Source organism: Rattus rattus, chromosome 3 (genome assembly GCF_011064425.1).
Source record: "Rattus rattus isolate New Zealand chromosome 3, Rrattus_CSIRO_v1, whole genome shotgun sequence".
Taxonomy (NCBI): Eukaryota; Metazoa; Chordata; class Mammalia; order Rodentia; family Muridae; genus Rattus; species Rattus rattus.
Window position 1 is genome coordinate 14,215,231 of NC_046156.1, and position 18,189 is coordinate 14,233,419.

General features: G+C 43.4%; 1 protein-coding gene across 1 annotated transcript in view; it reads left to right on the forward strand.

Moving 5' to 3' along the window:
• Window positions 1–12,405: 12,405 nt before the first annotated feature.
• Window positions 12,406–18,189, forward strand: part of Samd13 (sterile alpha motif domain containing 13) — a 36,303-nt gene continuing 30,519 nt past the window's right edge. The window contains exon 1 of the mRNA XM_032896600.1: window positions 12,406–12,480. The gene's annotated coding sequence lies outside the window, so the exon portion shown is untranslated. The remainder of the gene's footprint in view (window positions 12,481–18,189) is intronic.

Consider the following 18,189-nt stretch of genomic DNA (forward strand, 5'->3'; position numbering starts at 1 on the left):
ATACTGAAAAGAAAATTTGCATAATATAAAGAAAGCTATTTTGATGCTAATGGACTAGAAGAGGGCCACCATTTGCTCTACTGATTGACTGGGAAAGAGTCATCTTGTAGCATCTCTTTATTAATGTAAGGATATTATTTAGGTCAGACAGATACTTGATTGCCACAAAACTGTGTTGAAAAGCCTTGGACAAAGCTCCCAATAGCCCCCATTCCCTGGTATCAATGCTTTCTCTCTAGGTTACAGTGTATAATCTTACCTGACTAAGAGCCTGTAAAGTCTATTTCTGGAATGGGCCTGGGAAAGATTATAATTTCTGTCTTGTTTCACTCCAGCTTTTCTTGGGTCCTTTCTCTGATAAGCCAGGTGCCATGTTGCTAGAGACCTCTTCTTCAAAGCCCAAGTAGCAAGAACCTGAAGACCACAGAGGATGTACACCGCCACCAACCCAAGAGGTGTATTGAAAATGCATGCTCCCTAAGTTGAGCCTTCTGCTGAGACTACAGTCTGGGTCAAGAGCCCTGTGAGGGACCCTAAAACAACACACATGGAGTAGAAGATAATATTATCCAAAGCTACTCCATTTTAGGGGTACTTTGTTACACAGCAATAGCTAATGACAACTTTCTTCTCTACCAAACTCTAGCTAAAGTCATCTGCACCTTATCTCTATAAGGTCTCAGACTTGGCTCATAAGACTTCAACAAACAACATCCCTAGTTTGTTCCAGCCACCTTAGAATGTCTATACCAAAATGCTGAAGGTTGACAAATGAATTTTCTATGACCACCTTTTAGCTAAAGAGAGTTTTCTATTGTGAGTCTTACCTTAGTCTGCCCAAATACACCTGTAATCCCTAGATGTCAATAGTGTTGTTCTCCAAGCCTGAAAACCATTCCACTGAGAAAGTCCCATCAGAAAGATCGGGGCTTTGGTGGAACTCTAAATGACACAGTAAGTGGAAGGCACAGGGAATAGGGAAGGTGCATTCTGATTAAGTCTGGCTCACTCCTGGCAGAGGTCATGAGTGAACATTGTTCCAGAAGATTCCTACTCCAGGCTCTCAAGAATCTACTTGATTCTTAGCCTAATTCTTCCTTTCCATCTACAGAACACAAATATATATGCTCACCCCCGACACTCACAAACTCAAAGCCACTGTAGTTCCAAGGAAGACTTCATTATCTCTATTTGTTCAAATATATCAATAGTCATAAGAAGTCCAAGATTGGGGGCCACAACCAAAGTCTCTTTCCTCCAAAGGCCTCACATTCTTAGTCTACATTTTTCCTCCATCCTGAATTTTCCGTGTGCTCAGAAATTCTTGGGTTTCTCTTTCATATCAAATCATTTTTTAAAAATGCCTTGGCTACCTCAAAGACTGGGGACTCCTAAAACTTCCCCCGCTACTGGTTGGCTTTATTTCCTGCCACTACTGCATCCCCTTTCCTTCCCCCAGACCTAGAGATTCTTTCTATATCCTACCCTCATGTGTCCTGCCTCATATCCAGCCATTGGCTGCTGGCATCTTTATTGACAGAGGAGCAAAAACCAACTGGGGACAAGGACCTTCAGTGACTGTACTCACAGATTCAAAGCATCAGCACCAATCTCCAACAGATTTTTCCTTTGATGAATATGAAGTTTCTTTCCCTGTCTCTTTGGATTAATTCTGGTTGAAGACATATTTGTGTTACATATTAGATTGGCCAGCTTGCTACATGTATCCATTTGCTTGGAAAATGTTTCTCCAGCCCTTTACTCTGAGGTAATATCTATCTTTGCTGCTGAGATATTTCTTTTTTATTCAATATTTTTTAAATTATATTTTTTCTTGGATATTTTATGTATTTACATTTCAAATGTTATCTCCTCCCTCCCCTCCCATTGCTTCTTTGAGCCGCTCCCACTCGCATCCAACCACTCCCACATCAAAGCCCTGGCATTCTGCTACTTTGGGGAAACAAGCCTTCACAGGACCAAGGGCTTTTCCTCCTATTGATGCTGGACAATGCCATCCTCTGCTACATATGTGGCTAGAGCCATGGGTCTCTCTATTTGTATTCAATAGTTGGTGGTTTAGTTCCTATGAACTCTGGTGGGGTCTGGTTGGTTGATACTGTTGTTCTTCCTAAAGTGTTGCAAACCCCTTCAGCTCCTTCAGTCTTTTCTCTAACTCCTCCATTGTGGTCCCCTTGTTTAGTCATCTGCAACCATCTTCATCTGCATCAGTAGGGCTCTGGCAGAGCCTCTCAGGGGACACCCATGTCTGACTCCTGTCAGCAAGCACTTCTTGGCATCAGCAATAGTGACTGGGTTTGGTGTCTGTATATAGGATGGATCCCCAGGTGGGGCAGTCTCTGGATGGCCTTTTCTTCAGGCCCTGCTCCACTATTTGTCCCTGCATTTCCTCCCATGAGTATTTTGTTCTCCCTTCTAAGAAGAAATGAAGCATCCACACTTTGGTCTTCCTGCTTCTTGAGCTTCATATGATCTGTGAATTTTTTCTTAGGTATTCAAAGCTTTTAGGCTAATATCCACTTATCCATGAGTGCAGGCCATGTGTGTTTCTAGTTCCATCCATTTGCCTAAGATTTTCATGTAGACATTGTTTTTAATAGCTAAGTAGTATTCCATTGTGTAGATGTACCACATTTTCTGTATCCATTCCTTTATTGAAGGGCATCTGGGTTCTTTCCAGCTTCTGGCTATTATAAATAAGGCTGCTATGAACATAGTAGAGCATATATCCTTGTTATATGTTGGAGCATCTTTTGGGTGTATGCCCAAGAGTGGCATAGCTGGGTCCTCAGGTAGTACTATTTACAATTTTCTGAGGAACCTCCAGACTGCTTTCCAGAGGGGATGTGCCAGTCTGCAATCCCACCAGCAATGGAGGAGTGTTCCTCTTTCTCCACATCCTCACCAGCATCTACTATCATGTGAGAGTTGATCTTAGCCATTCTGACTGGTGTGAGGTGGAATCTCAGAGTTGTTTTGATTTGCATTTCCCTGATGACTAAGGATGTTGAACATTTCTTTAGGTGCTTCTCAGACATTTGGTATTCCTCAATTGAGAATTCTTTGTTTAACTATTTAGCCCATTTTCTGATAGGGATATATGATTCTCTGGAGTCTAACTTCTTGAGTTCTTTGTATATTTTGGATATTAGCCCTCTATCAGATGTAGGATTGGTAAAGACCTTTTACCAATCTGTTGGTTGCCATTTTGTCCTATTGACAGTGTCCTTTTCCTTACAGAAGCTTTGCAGTTTTATGAGGTCCCATTTGTCAATTGTTGATCTTAGAACATAAGCCATTGGTGTTCTGTTCAGGAAATTTTCCCCTATGCCTATGTGTTCAAGGCTTTTCCCCACTTTATTGGTTTTAGTGTATCTGGTTTTATGTGGAAGTCTTTGCTCCACTTGGACTTGAGCTTTGTACAAGAAGATAAGAATGGGTCAATTTGCATTCTTCTACATGCTGACCACCCGTTGAACCAGCCCCATTTGTTGAAAATGCTGTCTTTTTTCCATTGGATGGTTTTAGCTTCTTTGTCAAAGACCAAGTGACCATAGGTGTGTGGTTTCATTTCTGGGTCTTCAATTCTATTCCATTGATCTATGTGCCTCTGTACCAATACCATGTAGTTTTTATAACGATTGTTCTGTAATACAGCTTGAGGTCAGGGATGGTGATTCCCCAGAAGTTCTTTTATTGTTGAGAATAGTTTTCACTGTCCTGAGTTTTTTGCTTTTCCAAATGAATTTGAAAATTGCTCTTCCTAATTCTATGAAGAATTGAGAAGGAATTTTGATCAGGATAGCATTGACTTTGTAGATTGCTTTCGGCAAGTTGGCCATTTTTACTATTTTAATCCTGCCAATTCATGAGCATGGGAAATCTTTCCATCTTCTGAGATCTTCAATTTCTTTCTTCAGAGACTTGAAGTTCTTGTCATACAGATCTATCACTCCCTTGGTTAGAGTCATACCAAGTTATTTTATATTATTTGTGGCTATCGTGAATGGTGTCATTTCCCTAATTTCTTTCTCAGCCCATTTAAGTAGAGGAAGGTTACTGATTTGTTTGAGTTAAAATTATATCCAGCCACTTTGCGAAAGTTGTTTATTAGCTGTAGGAGTTCTCTGGTGGAATTTTTAGGGTCATATAAGTATACTATCATATCATCTACAAATAGTGATATTTTGACTTCTTCCTTTCCTATTTGTATGCCTTTGACCTCTTTTTGTTTTCTGATTGCTCTGCCTAGGACTTCAAGTACTATATTGAATAAGTAGGGAGAGAGTTGGCAGCCTTGTCTTGTCCCTGATTTTAGTGGGATTGCTTCAAGTTTCTGTCCATTTAGTTTGATGTTGGCTACTGGTTTTCTGTATATTGCATTTACTACGTTGCATTTACTATGAGCCTTGAATGCCTTATCTTTCCAAGACTTTTATCATGAAGGGGTTTTGAATTTTGTCAAATGCTTTCTCCACATCTAACATGAGTTTTTTTTTTTTCCATTGAGTTTGTTTATATAGTGGATTACGTTGATGGATTACCATACATTGAAGCATCCCTGCATCCCTGGGATGAAGCCTACTTGATCATGATGAATGATCATTTTGATGTGTTCTTGGATTTGGTTTGAGAGAATTTTGAGTGTTTTTGCATCAGTATCAGGGAAATTGGTCTGAAGTTCTTTTTCTTTGTAGGGTCTTTGTATGGTTTAGGTATAAGTGTAGTTGTGAATTGGGTAGTGTTCCTTCTGTTTCTATTTTGTGGAAAAATTTGAAGAGTATTGGTATTAGGTCTTCTTTGAAGGTCTGAAAGAATTCTGCACTAAAACATTCTGGTATAGAATTCTGCACTACACCCTTCTGGTACTGGGCCTTTTTTTTTGGGGGGGGGGTTGGGAAACTTTTAATGACTGCTTCTATTTCTTTAGGGGTTATGGGACTGTTTAGATGGTTTATCTGATCCTGATTTAACTTTGGTTCCTGGTATCTGTCTAGAAAATTGTTCATTTCCTCCAGATTTTCCAGTTGTGTTGAGTATAGGCTTTTGTAGTAGGATCTGATAATTTTTTGAGTTTCCTCAAATTCTGTTGTGATGTCTCCCTTTTCACTTCTGCTTCTGTTAATTTGGCTACTGTCTCTCTGCCCTCTGATTCGTCTGGTTAACGATTTGTCTATCTTGTTGATTTTTCTCAAAGAACCAGTTCCTGGTTTTGTTGATTCTTTGTATAGTTCTTTTTATTTCTACTTGATTGTTTTCATCTCTGAGTTTGATTATTTCCTGCCATCTACTCTTCTAGAGTGAATTTTCTTTCTTTCTTTTTTTTGTTCTAGAACTTTCAGCTTTTTGCTGTCAAGTTGTTAGTTTATGTTCTCTCCAGTTTCTTTTTGGAGGCACTCAGAGCTATGAGTTTTCCTTTTAGTACTGCTTTCATTGTGTCCCATAAGTTTGGGTATGTTGAATATGGGTATGTTGAATAAGTTGGGTATGTTTAGAATTTAATTTTCATTAAATTCTAAAAATTCTTTCTATATTTCTTTCTTGACCAAGTTATCATAGAGTAGAATGTAGTTCAGCTTCCATGTGTACGTGGGCTTTCTGTTGTTTCTGTTGTTATTGAAGGCCAGTCTTAGTCTGTGGTGATCTGGTAGGATGCATGGGATTATGTCAATCTTCCTATATCTGTTGAGGCCTGTTTTGTGACTGATCATATGGTCAGTTTTGGAGAAGGTACCATGAAGTGTTGAGAAGAAAGTATATTCTTTTGTTTTAGGGTGAAATGTTCTATAGATGTCTGTTAAATCCATTTGGGTCATAACTTCTATTAGTTTCACTGTGTCTCTGTTTAGTTTTTGTTTCTATGATCTGTCTATTGATAAGAGTGATGTTTTGAAGTCTCCCACTATTATTGTATGTGGTGCAATTTATGCTTTGAGCTACAGTAAAGTTTCTTTTATGAATGTGGATGCCCTTGCACTTGGAGCATAGATGTTCAGAATTGAGAGCTCATCCTTGTAGATTTTTTCTTTGATGAGCATGAAGTATTCTTTCTTATCTTCTTTGATAACTTTTGGTTGAAAGTCAATTTTATTTGACATTAAAATGGCTACTCCAGCTTGTTTCTTAGAACCATTTGCTTAGATAATTTTTTCACAGCCTTTTACTCTTAGGTAGTGTCTGTCTTTGTCACTGAGGTGTGTTTCCTCTATGCAGCAAAGTGCTTGGTCCTGTTTATGTATCCAGTCTGTTAGTCTATGCCTTTTTATTGGGAAATTGAGTCCATTGATGTTAAGAGATATTAAGGAAAAGTGATTGTTGCTTCCTGTTTTGTTTGTTTGTTTGACTGATTTTTGCTAAAGGTGGAATCATATTTTTGTGACTATCTTCTTTTGGGTTTGTTACTTTCTTGCTTTCTGTATGGTGTAGTTTCCCTCCTTGTGTTGGAGTTTTCTATCTATTATTCTTTGTAGGGCTGGATTTGTGGAAAGATATTGTGTAAATTTGGTTTCTCTATCTGTGGTAATTGAGAGTTTTACTGGATTTACTAGCCTGGGTTGGCATTTGTGTTCTCTTATCATCTGTAAAACATTTGTCCAGGATCTTCTGGCTTTTAGAGCCTCTGGTGAGAAATCTGGTGTCATTCTGATAGGTCTGCCTTTATATGTTATTTAACCTTTTTCCTTACTGCTTTTAATATTCTTTGTTTTGTGCACTTGGTGTTTTGACTATTATGTGATGGGAGGAATTTCTTTTCTGGTCCAGTCTGTTTGGCATTCTATTGGCTTCTTGTATGTTCATGGGCATCTCTTTCTTTAAGTTGGGAAAGTTTTCTTCTATAATTTTGTTGACAATATTTTTGGGCCTTTAAGTTGGGAATCTTTGCTCTCTTCTATACCTATCATTCTTAGGTTTGCTCTTCTCTTTGTATCCTGGATTTCCTGGAAGTTTTGGGTTAGAAGTCTTTTGCTTTTTGCATTTTCTTTGACTGTTGTGTTAATGTTTTCTATGGTATCTTTTGCCCCTGAAATTCTCTCTTCTATCTCTTATATTCTGTTGGTGATGTTTGAGCCTATGACTCCTGATCTCTTTCCTAGGTTTTCTATTTTCATGGTTGTCTTCCTTTGTGATTTCTCTATTGTTTCTATTTTCATTTTTAGATCCCGGATGGTTTTGTTCAGTCCCTTCACCTGTTTGGTTGTGTTTTCCTGTAATTCTTTAAGGGATTTTTGTGTTTCCTCTTTAAGGGCTTATATTTGTTTCCATGTTTTCTCCTGTATTTCTTTAAGGGAGTTATTTATGCCTTTCTTAAAGTCCTCTATCATCATCATGAAATGTGATTTTAAATCCAAATCTTGCTTTTCCAGTGTGTTGGGGTATCCAGGACTTGCTGCCGTGGGAGAACTGGGTTCTGATGATGCCAATAGTCTCGGTTTCTGTTGCTTAGAATTTTGTGCTTCCCTCTTGCCATCTGGTTATCTCTGATGTAATTGACCTTGCTGTCTCTGCCTGGAACTTGTCCCTCTTGTGGGCCTGTGAGCCTGTGATCTTAGGAGTGAGAGGGCTCCTGGGAGACTAGCTCTCTCTGGGTAGGTTTTGGGTCTAAGAGTTGTGGGACAGACCCATCTCTGGGCCCAAATGGCAACTGGAAGGTTCCTGTGGCTTCCATGCCCTGTGCACTTCTGGTGTGTCTCTCCTTGGACAGTCATTGGAGAGAAATTGAGGTCCCACCTGTGGGGTATGGACTTAGGAGGGAGAGAGCTACTGGCACATCAGCCCTCTGTGGGCAGGTTTTGTGTCCAAGGGCTGTAGGACAGCCCCAATTCTGGGTGCAGATGAAGACTGTAAGGCTAATCTATCATTTTTAAGATTTCTTTTGTGTATATTGGTGTTTTGACTATATGTATGTCTGAACACCATATGCACGGTTAGTGCCCTTGGAGGCCAGAAGAAGGCATCAGATCCCCCAGGAACTAGACTTATAGATGGTTGTGGGACACCATACACATTCTGGGACTCGACCCTCTGGAAGAGCAGCAAGTGCTCTTAACAGCTGAGATAGCTCTGCAGCACCAATGTTTAGTTTTTAAAATTATGTATGTGTGTCCTGTGTCAGGGGACATATGTGTGTCATCTTTGGGGGACAGAGGCAGCAGAGTCCCCAGAGCTGAATTATAATTGGTTGCAAGCCAATTGTGGTGGTGGTGGTGTGGGTACCAGGAACCAAACTCAGATCCTCTGCAAGGGCAGTGCACACCCTTGAGAGAAACCCCTCGTTTTAAGTGCTATCGCTCTGGTTCAAGATTCTATGGCAATGTCCCTGAATTACGGCAATGCTTCTGTTAGTCTGTCCCTACTTTGTTCGCTATGATGGATCCCTGACAGAGTAGCCAAAATCATCCTTTAAAAATCTGTTCTGCTGTATTACTCCTCTGCTCAAATCTCTCCAACAGCTGCTCACCTCAATCAAAGCGAAGTCCTTGCCTCGCCTACAAACCCACAGCACCTGTCTCCACCTCCACACTCATCCCTAGCCTCCCTCTGACCAGTTCTCTAGTGCCTAACCAGCTGTGCTGGTGACCTGGCTATTTCTTCCTTCAGAGATTCACAGAGTGGCGCTCAGCAGATGCTGTGGAGATGAGGAAGGTGCTGAGCACTAGGAATAATGTCCTTACCTCATCTAACCATTCCCTGATATTCCCTCACAGGTCTGCCCAGATGCATGCCTTAGTTGATCCCAGATCTAGTCCAGTGGACATTCAAATTTAACCATCCCAGGAGGTAATAACTGTTAGGAAGGAAAAATAAATGCTGGTGAAGTAGATCTTTATGTCCACATGCTACAATCATGGGGGTAGGGGATGAGGGAATGGGCAGCCACAAGGTGAACTGGTGGCCTGAATTCCATGGATGATGTCATTATTCAAGCTGCTACACTCCAAGAAAAGTATCTTAAAGCCATGTGAAAAACACTTCATATTTAAGTGTAGGCTGGGATGATTCAACATGAGTTTTCCCCTATATGAACTGTGGGACTGTGGAACAATGGGGACACACAGGGTGTAAGACAATTCAGGAGTCCCGGGCAATGGAAGATGCCCAGAAGTTTTAGCTCTAGCAACTTCATCCTTTCCCAGTCAGCAGCAAGAAAAAGCTCACCCCATTAACTTCCAAAACAACCCCCAGGCCAGTCATGCATTCAATGGTCTCTTAGTGTCTCTGTGTGACTGTGCTGCTGGCCTGTCCCCTGTCACTGCTCCCTCCTTCCTGGGCTCTGCTGGACTTCGCCCCTGCAGCCCTTGGCTGCCACTATCACCGGACATCTCAGCTCCTCCTGCCCACTCCTGCTCTTCTTCTCTTCGTCTCTGCATGGGCTTTCCAACTTCCTCTCCTCCACAAATGGCTCTGAAAATTCTGTATCACCACGTAGATTCAAAATAGCCCTTCCCAACTGTTATGTGGTCATTCACACCCAGCCAAACTGGGTATTTTCCTCCAAAACTTTGTGTTCTGATGGCTATGTCTGTGTCTGAAACGACAACTCCGAACATATTCCTGATCCAGGAAGTGATAACTTCTTGGATGCCCTGCTCCTCTTCCCCCACATGCAGAGGATTGCCCTGCCCTGCCTATTCTCTCTGAAGACTCTCCTAGCTGCTTCCTGTCTGTCACTGCAGCTTAAGATGCTGCTGTAGCTTAGAACACAGTTACAGCCTCCCCACAGGCTTCCACGCCAATTCATTTCTTGATACTTCCACAAAAGGAATTTCTGTAGATAATAATAGTAGGCAACATTAGCTCAGTGCTTAGAATAGGGCCACGTACTATTCTGAGTGTCTCCTGCCTATTTTAATCTGAACTGCCACTCAGAGCTATTGTTACACAACTGGTATTTCATACATTTTAATGCTGAGGTCAAAGAGATCTGGAGAGGTTAAATAACTTTTTGTCCCTAGACCTAACTCAGGAGTGACAACACTGGGATTCTAGGTCTCTGTGGCCTCTCATCTCCTGGCTGCCATTGGCCTCCTGTGACCCTGTGGTGTCATATTTCATCTTAGAATCTTGCATTAAATTTCTTTCCCACTGCTTTTTCCTTCCCACTTCGCTCTCCTAATGCTTTGGGTGGCAACCTATGTTATTTATCACTTACCATTAATTTATCTGTGTATCTTATCATTTATGATTAATTTATTTTTATTAACATAATATATATATTTATTATCAAAAATAGATTTTTTTCTTAAAATATATTGGTTCCCCTCCCCCAGCTCCTTCCAGATTCTTCCCCAACTCTCCACCTCCCCAAATCCTTACCCTTTCTTTTTCTCTTTTATTAGAAAACAAACAGGCATATAAAACAATAAAAATAAAATATGGTGAAATAAAACAAACAGAATGAGACAAAACAAGTGCAGAAACCAGCGACAAGAAGAGAGCCAAAGAAACGTACAGATGCAGAGGCACACCCTTCCACACAGGCAGAAAGCCCACAAGAACACAAGACTGCGGGCCACAATGTATCAGCATTGGTAATCTACTGCAACACGTGGATCTGATCTTTTTAAGTCTTTTTGTTGTTAGTGGTGTTTTGTTTGTTTGTTTGTTTGTTTGTTTTCTCCCCCGGAGCTGAGGACCAAACCCAGGGCCTTGAGCTTGCTAGGCAAGCGCCCCAACCCCCATGGATCTGTTCTTAAGTGTGGTTTATATATCCTTTACACATGATTATCAACTCAAGATAGTTTCTGAGTTGGGGGTGTGGGCTTGTGCGCACTGGTACTCCATCCGGCTTACATCTCGAGCAACTCTTTACTAATCTGTTTACCAACTATTGCAGATGGGGGACCGGTGTGTTGGGTGCGTTTCTTTATGCAAGTGTCTTTGCGTGTTTCTGTGTGAGTATGGAGGCCGGAAGTAAACTCAAGTGCTGGTCTAAAGGTACAGTCTCCATTTGTTTGTTACCTAATCTCTCTTTGGTCTAGAACTAGCCAAGGGTCCCGTGCTGGCTGGCCAGCAAGCCTTAAGGATCTTCTGCCCTCACAGAACGGAAGTTACTATATCTGGCTCCCCCCACCCCCCTTTGCTCGTAAGCGAAATCTGCTGTCACCTTTATGACTCATTTTTCATAAGATGGGCCTAATTTCTAGAAAACTTTCTAAGATGTTTACATTTAACGGGGAAGAAGATTACTGTCCGAACTAGCTCTACAGCCTCACCAACTGCTTCAAGAACATGCTCCACGAAAGTTCCTCTTTTTTAGATTGGTGTACTATAGCTTTTTCCAGGCCTCCCTCTCTCCTCCTAAAGACGAAGAAGGGTAGGAGGAGGAAGTGACTAAGCACAGGTGACTCCAAGCTCCTCAGGTGCAGACACACAAAGCTGCATCTTTAGCTTTTCTTTGCTAAAATCCCAGTGTTGCTTTATGAATGTTAACAGAAGGGAACAAATAAATAAACAGGGCTTTGTAACGAGTGCTACAGAGTGGTCTGTAAATGGAGAGTCCAACTACCCTATGATGGAATGATGCAGTTTCTCCCACAAGAAAACCGGAGTTTCTAAGCAAAGTATGCCACACGTGCTCCCAGTGAAGGGGAAGCAGGGCCCTACAAAATAGGAACTTGGCCTGGAAATGTCTTGTAATCATTATTGCTAAAGTTCGACTTACAACTTCTGCGGGGTTGTCCACAGAAAATGTCCGTAACAGAAAACCTACGCTGTACTAATTTTCCCAAGAGGAGCCCCTCCCTTCTGCTCTCTGGAAGTTTGAAGCATTGGCAAATGCTCTGATTGGGTCCTTTCACTCTTAAAGCCTCTGCCTCTCCACGCTCCCTCCGCCCCCGCCTCCGAGACCCCCGGCGCCACGGTGGACTACAACTCCCGGCGTGCCACGCGCCCGGTGCTGCTCTGGGCTCCGCGCGTGGCGGCCACCGGGCGGCTGGGTGGGAGGTAAGTGATGGGTTCGCAGGCCGTCCTGGGAACACGCCCGCCCTCCCTCCTCTCCAGGATGAAAGGAACCAGAGAACACCAGGATAGGATCAAAAACAAAAACAAAACAACAACAACAACAAAACCCATATTACCCCAAACGCCCGTCCCGCGGTCCCCGTGAGTTTGGTGCCCCGCGGACGTGCACTTTGTCACCTGTAGTGGAGCGGGACAGAGCTGGCGGGACAGGACAGGTCGTAGGTGCTAGGGTCTGCACCACACACCTAGCAACTCCCACCCAAGGCTGACCGCCCTGTTCTCCCTCACAATCTCTGCAGAAACTTTCCCCTCTGTCACCCGCGCCACCGCCGAGTTGCTTAGCCGACCGCTGGCCCGGAGGACGCCCGTCCTTTGCCCAGGAGACGCCCTTCGGTACGCATACAGCCCTGCCCTCGGGGACTTCGGTCCAGCACGGGACCAGGTGGAAGGTTCCTACAGAGCAGCCTGGCTTTCCTGGGCCGTCGGTGCTTCCTGGAGGTGGGTGCAGGTCAACATAGAAGCCACTCAAAGTACCTAGTCTCCTGCTCTTCCTGACTGGCCTCCCCTCCCCAATCCGAGGGCGCTTTCAAGTGGTCCCAAAGGTTCCGTTCTAGAATCCAGAGGCCAGGTTATCCACAGTTACCTCAGTTCAGATGTACTGCCTTAGAAAGCAGTGTTTGGGCGCCCCTCTACACACAGCACGCACACACACACAGTTCTAAAATCACCTCCTGCGTACAGCACATTCACGTGCTTCACGTAACAATGTTAACATGATTAATATACAGGTCCCTCATATAAGAGCAAGTGCCCGAGTCCACACAGACATTCACAAATGCCCGTTTATTTCCAAAGTTAGAAACTAGCTACTAAGTGAAACCTGGTGCCATCATTTAGGACACCTTGGTGGTTCACTCTTGATGAAACAGCACCAATTTTCTGTAACACTTCCAGAAACACATTTATGTAACTCGCAAACTTTTGAACACAGCAGGCAGGAAGGGAGACGGTGGCCTTTTCTATGTGAAGGGGAAGGTGCTTGGAGAAACTTCAGAGTCCTTCCTCCAGTGAGTGTGCCTGAGGAACTCAGGCCTGCCTACTTCTCTTTGAGCCTTTCCCTTGGAGGATGGGATCAGAGCTGCTTTGAGAACTGTTCTGAGCTGTGCTGTCCCCCTGGCTCCCTTACCCACCAGGCTTAAAATGCAAAGCCGCTCCTTTTAGCTGTTATTGGGAAATGAGTCAGGAGTTCCCACGAAGTCCCAGAGCGTGGATCTGCTATTTTGGTCATTCATGATAGTGCACCCACATGCTGACCCCTGCTCAGAACAGTAGGAAGAAATACTGAGCACTTAACAATTCACCCCTGAAAACTTTCAGCTGCTTTTGCAATCAGAGCAGTAGCAAAGCCCAGAAAAGAGAGCCTTCGGAATAAATATTTCTCAGCTGTGGTCTTCGGGAAGCTGAAAATTTCCAATGCCCTTCCTATAAAATCAGGTGTGTGGGTGATTTAGGAATTCGGGACCGAGATTTAGACTAAACTTGTTGACTTTTGATCTCTGAATGTCCTTAAAGGTTAGTAGAGAAAGGAGAAGCCAGTTTATCCTGGGTTCTGCCTAAAATCTACACAGCACAGTTGCTGAGAACTGAGGATCCTCAGGGTCCTTGCATAGATCTTTGTGCCATTGTTTTGAGTGGGTTTAATTAGTTTTGTCACCAGTTTTTTTGGGGGGGGATGGGGGAGGCTTGGGTTTTTCTCGGCAGCAGGTGTTGGAGGTTGGTGGAGATCTTGAATTAAAAGTTTCGAAATGTTGATATCTGTTTTCCACTTACATACAGAATGTTAAGGGTTATGGGACAGGAATACCCACCCCCACCAACCCCCACACACACCTGCAAACCAAGTAGCAGTTTCCAGACAATCCAGGAACTCTAAGATTGACCAGGTAGCGATCGAAAACTCATCCCCAGTCTCTGTGCTCTCCTCTGGCTTCCAGAACTGGAACTTAAGATGGCGTGCCTTGACTATATGTGACCTAAGCAGGACCGAGTGCTCAGGGTTAGAAGTGTTAGCTGAAGTTTTCTTGGGGGTGGGCGTGGAGGTGGGGGAACAGGGTTAGGCTTTTTATGAAACTGAGACAACAGTTCAATTTGAAGTTTTCCTTTTGTAGGAAAAAGGTTCTGCTTGTTTCTGCTTGTTTCTGGTTGGCTTCCTGGGGTGGAATATAAATGTTTGCAGGAGCTCTGGCCTAGTTCACATTCTCTCGGAGAGATGCTGCTTCCTCTGTCTGAGAGATTTGCTAGCTGGCCAGAGCCTTCCTCATCCTCACAAAGAGATTATTTAAAAGCCAGCTCTGGGAACTTTGTCCACGCCTCTGTCAGGGATAAAAAAGACTAAGGAGCTACTGCAGCTTCCTAGTGTTCACTGTGTATCCAGTAAGCCCTGGGGTTTCTCTTATGTTTCCCACCGGGAGAAAAGGAAATAGTTTGAAACATAGTACGGCTACACAGAAGAGCAGTAACGATCTATGTAGCAACTGGGAAGGTGGGGAAGTAAGCAGCTACTGACCCGAACAGCGTCTTGTTTGTACTCGACATGTGCAAAGAGAATTCTGCCTCCTTGGAAGTGGGGCTCATCCCCTCTCTCTAATTGTGCTGAAAGTAGTTCCCCAAAGTGAGCAGGCACTCTGTAGCTTTAAAAAGTCAGCCATGAACCAACCAGAAGGCAGTTTGTGGCTCCTGTGTGATTCCTAAGTCATGTGGGCTGTGAGCCAGCCTGGTTTTATTGCACTGTGTCAAATTGTATCTCCTTATTCAATTCCCTAGTCCCTCTACTTTGTGAAAGAAAACATTGGGGGTTTCTTCGGCCGTTCTTGATAAGCCTATAAAAATGATATGTTTTAGTTGCTTCTAGGTAGGTTTTCCTTTTACTCTTTCGTGAAAGGAAAGGGAGAAAACAGTAGTGATGACAGTGTGTCTGCTGTCCCAGAGCGTTGCTGTGAGATCTTTTCTTTCTGAGATGCATAGAAAACGGTGAATGTGTAATAGTGTCCAACTAAAGAGCCATTCTTCCTGTGGCTGGACCAGCAGCTCTCTCTCCTGTCTACTCTGTGACTCTGTGGATGGGTGCTAATGTCTATACTATTCTATTAAATATCAGCTTTCTTTAGCAGTGATCTTAGAGACTTAGCAGCTGGAAGTTAGGGTGTGTGTGTGTGCGTGTGTGTGTGCGCGTGTGTGTGTGTGCGTGTGTGTGTGTGTGTGTGTGTGCATGGCCGTGCAGGAGCACGCTGATCTCACACTTGCAATGTTGTTTGCTAACCATCCACTTCTGGCAGAGTAACAGCATCTTGTGAATTTACTGAACAACACGACGCACTTGCTGTGTGTGTCACAGTGATCCCTGGAGGAGTAGTGTCGAAGTCTGAAGTGATCCGAGAGGAAATGTATTTAAATTATGCCTTCAGCTGAATTCAAGGAAACAGATTTCCAGACCGGCTTTTTGTTTTGACTTTCTTATATCTAAAGCAGGTTTGCCCCCCTGATTTGCTAATTGTATATGAGTTGGGGAGGGCTTTTATTTTTCCCCTTTATTATTGTTATCATCATCATCATTATTATGTGATCTCTTTTTTATAGTCCAGTCTTTATTTTCCCTCCCGGTCTGCCATCTGACAGTTCCATATCCCATTCCCCCAGTGGCTTTTATACACACACACACACACACACACACACACACACACACACACACATGCATATATATATATATATGTATATATGTATATATATGTATATATTTATACATTCCCTCATCTGATAAACAAAAAGACAGTGATGTTACTGTATCCCAAATGTTTTCGTGGTTTTACGTAAATCTGATGAGCTGCCTACTCCCCTACCCCCCACACACACATCCTAACATCTCAACACCCCACCATCACCACCACCTCCATTTCTGTGATATGAGATCTGGGTTTTGTTGTTGTTGTTATTTTGGTTGTTTGTTTTGTAGTTGTTTTTGTTTTGTTTTAGGTGCTTTACTTTGGCATGGGTATCTCCCAGATTGAATTTTGCTGAGAATATATGAGGTAGGGGAATACTTTCTGACAAAGGCTTTAATTCCCTTCTGTATTTCATTGAACAATAGAAGCAGGGGAAGGGGACCAAAAAGGGAAAAAAGGAAAAAAACAAAACAAAACAAAAACAAAAACAAAAACCCTCACAGCAGATATTGGGAAGGGGCCAGAAATGGAGGCTTGTTTTTCTCTACTTCTGAGTATGGGTTACAGTTTCTTCACAGAGCTGGGCAGCCAGAGGCAGCCCTGCCAGGTCACAGTCCAGCGCCCCAACCTGTCCTCCAGTCTCTGAGCTGTGAGCCTGTGTCCCCAGCAGGAGGGCACTGGAGATGTAAAGAACCATGTGTGAGCTGTGTGGAGCTGTGAAGAACCACTTACCAGTTGGGAAGATATATTCCCTCACTTTCGAAGAATTAAACCCAAGCTTTCTTCCCTCATTGATTAGTTGCGGGAGTAAAGGAACTCTGCAGGCCGCCCCACGCTCTCTGTTGACGTGGACAACAAGGGAAATGGCTGTTGTCAATAAGTAAGTGAGGCCCGCTTCTGAGTTCTGCTTCTGCAAGCACTCAGGGGCCCGGTTTCTGCTCCCATCCCCTTAGCTGCTGTAGAACAGAGTTTGGGGGGTCTGGTCATCTACACTGGACACCAGCTACCTGTCGCCTTCCCTCTTAACTCCAGTTGCCTTTTCTGTAGTCCAGCTCTATGACAAATGTGTGACATATGTCAGGCCTGTGTGGAAGAATGATGGTTTCAGGCTGTGGATCAAAGAAGCTTAAGGAATTCAGCCCCACCGTCTCAAATGAGACAAAAACTGAGAAGGCAGGTCCCCAAGTCCAGAGGTCGCTAGGTGGGGGCCGAAAGCAGAGTTTGGGTTTTTGTGTTTGCTTTAATAATCATCGCCTCTACCTTCAAAACGGGGCGTGATCATAGCAGGGAAAGAAGTTCATGGTCGATAGATGTTGAGATTAACAACTTCTCTGCCTGGCTTTTGAACCTTTCCTTGAAGGTGACCTATTTCAGCGCATACGGAGGGGGTTTCTGAATATCTCCTCTCACTCGGGCACTCCGAGTGCTGTCTAAGGGTTTTGTGCTGGATTCTTTTTAATAGGAAAATAAAAGGAGACTATATTTTCCTATACACAGTAGACTAAGAAAATAGTAAGTTGCAGGATATCTTTGTGTCCATCGAGAGGAACTGTACTGAAACTGTAACCCTTTCAGTTACAAGGAGGAAGAAAGTTCCAGGCCGTTGTCCTTTCTTTTGTTTAGCTTCTTCTCCACAGAAGCCATGAAGGTGAGCAAGGAGCCATGTGCTCCGAGCAGAGTGTGCGTTTTCCCTCACGGAAACATTACATTATAATTAACTTAATGAAATCTTCTTTAAAACAATCCCAGCAATGGGTGCGTTGCGGTAGAGCTGCCATGTTTTCCATTCAAGTTGAGGCAGCCAGCGGTGGGCGGGGCGACAGAGTCACGTGTTCTTTATGGGCGGGGCATGTGAAAGATAAACTACAGAACAAGCAGTGACAGGTGTTATTCCCTACTCTCCTGTCCAGCGTGGTAGCTGTGAGCTCAGCATGTCTGCTAACCACGTAGTAATCCGATTAGTGTACCTGATGATCCCAACTCTTCATTCTTGTTATCTCAATTTGAAGACGTACAAGGTTAGTCAAACCTAATAAGAAAGGCCTGTGAACCCGGCTACCTGAGCGGCTGAGGCAGGTTGAAGGCCGGACATGGGTTCTAGGGTGAGTTCAAGGCTGGCTTGAGCGACTTACGTGTGGCCCTGTCTCAAAAACAACAGAGGAAAGAGGAATTGGGAGGTAGGTAGCCCAGTGGTAGAGCAGTCACCTAGGAAGTGTGGGGTAACAAAAGCGTGGTGAAATATGATGCACGTATATAACAAATTACGTGTATTTAAAAGTTAACTTTTGATAAGTTTTACTGTTTTTATACCCATAAAACCAGTTACCATAGAGATAACGAGCATCCCTCTCATCTCCACCGTCTTCGTTACCCTCAGTAGTCTCTCCTGCCTATGGTTTTCCTGGGTCTGTATCCCCAGGCAACCATGGAATGTCATTGAAAACTAATTTGACTTTTCTAGAATTTTGCATAAGGGAGTAGACAGTAT